Below are 2,491 nucleotides of genomic sequence, written 5' to 3'. Positions count from 1 at the left end.
TCAAAATGGCAGATATTTTTTAAACCATTAAAATTTATTAAACTTCATATATAAAACCACAGGCATGGCACACTATCCTTAAAGTCCACTGTGCTATTATCATCCTGGAAAAGTGGTATCACAGTTAACAGTAAGATTATCCCTGTTCTCACTGAAGTATCAGAGAAGCTGTCACTCAGAACAAGTTTTCTGATTCAAACAAACATGATGCAGATACAAAATAGAAACACTCTATTTGTTCACACAAACAGTCACAGGTTCTGCTTTGCGTGTTTTAGATTTTTGAGAAAAATCTCACTAGGTAGCCCAAGATAGCCTTGAACTTGCCAAATAGCCTGAGCTGGCCTTCCCCTTGTTATCCACCTGGATTTGACTCTAGAGTTCCAGAAACCCTATTTTTGAGCCATTTCTGTTGATAAGAATCCAAGCTGCATATCTCAGTGTTATCCTGATTTAACATGAAGGCTAGCATAGGAAACAAAGCTAAGTCCTCTCACACAGCAAAATGTTCTTGGGATGACTATTATAAATCAATGTCTCTTCTTGGCATACATACTCTCCAATATCTGCTAGATGGAATATGACCACTACAATGGGGTCCACTTTTCTGCACTCTTGGGTAGACTTCGCTGCTATCCTAAAACCCAAAGGAATGTCTGCCATGGAATAAACCACTACTCCCTGGTACTGAGATGTATATTCAGTGATTCAACTCAGACAGGATTTCACACCGGGTTTCCATACAAGAAGGATTGCTCTACTCCAGTTTTGTCCATACTTGGCATAGGGTAAAGGTGTTTTAATGTGCAACGAGAAAGTGTGGGTCTTAGTAAACTTTCCAAAACATGTCCCCAGGGACACTAGATTATTCCAGATATGTTGGTGTCCAGTTTAGGGCTCATCTCACTCAGATAATACACTTGGTCTTTGTGGAGCTAGAAAAAGTAGGTGCCATCCAGTCTGTCCAGTAGGAGTTGTAGATTCTCTCCAATGTATTTTGCAATCTTCTCAAACAGAACCCAGGCCTCTTTTTCAATCAAAGTCTTCTTTTTCCCCTAGCTTGTCTCCCGGGATCTTCATCCCTAATGGGAGTTATTCTAATTGTGGTACGGAAGGTAATTTGAAAACGGATTATAGGCAAGACATGACTAGAAACAATTTTTAAACCTAGAAACAATACAAAGAGAAAACTTCAGCCTTCTGGAAAATGCAAAAAGTGTGTCAAAGTCTGCCACTGGACTGATGAATGCAGATCAACAAGGGATAGGAAAGGTTACCCTTTAACATCAGAAAAGGAGTCCTCCTGTAGGCCCCGATATCAAATTTGATATAATCATTCTATGCCAGTAAACATGATGTGTTGGAGGGGCCTGAGTTAGCTAGAATAGAATAAAGACCCTGATTTAACTTGTTTCAGATTAGCTTCTGTCCGTGTTTTAGGAGATTACTAACATTTACCTGGCACTACACTCCAACACTATGGACTGTGATCAAATATTCCTTGGTTTCTGATTTGACAGGTAGTGCATCGTGTGTGTGGAGGTTGCAGACTGAATGACTTACACTAAAAATCTGGTAGAATCTCATAAATGTTCTGGACACTGAATCAGCTGATCCTGGCTGAATTCTCCTATTTTTCCAAATAGAAGTTTTTTTTACCCATCATTGTGAGGACACACCAACCCAGGAGGGGCTTCACATTTCTTGGAATGTTGATTAAAAACTTACTGGTTTGTCCAGAAATGCTAAAGGACCCTTGTACTATGCTCACTTTGCAGCAGAGCCTGGGCTGGTCTTAGGGAGAAACCAATGACCATGGGAGAATAGAAAACCCAATAAATGAACTTTTTGAATCCCCTCTGTTGGATTTACAGAAACCTACATTTTTTGTTATATTACAATTCTTGATGTAGATGATTTTGACCTCTAAGTAATAAAGATTGCTCTGTTTTATGCTCTGCAGTGCTGGGATTAGAGACCTCAGCTGCCCCATGTACTGATATAACAAATTATAAGTGACATCAGTCTCAGAAACACAGTAATATATGCTCTATGTCCTTCTTGACCTAAGATTTCTTTAGAATAACTGGTCAAGAATTTTTATTTTATTTCATGTATTTATTTTTCAAACTTTATCTCCTTTTTGGTTACCCCCACTCCCATCCCCATCCTCCTGCTTATATAAGGATGTGCCCCCTAACACCAACATTTCTCTATTGCCTTCATGCCCTGGCATTCTTCTACACTAGGGAATCCAGCATGCACAGGACCAAGGGCTTCTCCTCCCATTGTTGGCAGATAAGGCCATTCTCTGCTACATATGCTGCTGGAGACATGGATCCCTCTGTGTGTACTCTTTGGTTGGTGGTTTCATCCCTAGGAGCTCTGAGTTCTCTGGTTAGATGATATTGTTTTTCTACCTATGGTGTTCCAAACCCCTTCAGCTCCTTCAGTCCTTTCTCTAACTCTACCATTGGGGTCCCATGCTTAG

The 2,491-nt window shown here is 40.1% G+C and overlaps 1 pseudogene; it reads right to left on the bottom strand.

The window, feature by feature from the left end:
* Window positions 1-483: 483 nt before the first annotated feature.
* On the bottom strand, window positions 484-1,993 carry LOC116895906 (annotated as a pseudogene).
* Between the last annotated feature and the right edge of the window lie 498 nt (window positions 1,994-2,491).

The sequence above is a fragment of the Rattus rattus genome, chromosome 3 (assembly GCF_011064425.1).
Source record: "Rattus rattus isolate New Zealand chromosome 3, Rrattus_CSIRO_v1, whole genome shotgun sequence".
Lineage (NCBI taxonomy): Eukaryota > Metazoa > Chordata > Mammalia > Rodentia > Muridae > Rattus > Rattus rattus.
Note: the sequence above shows the minus strand (reverse complement) of the source record. Positions and strands in the feature narration are given on the sequence as shown.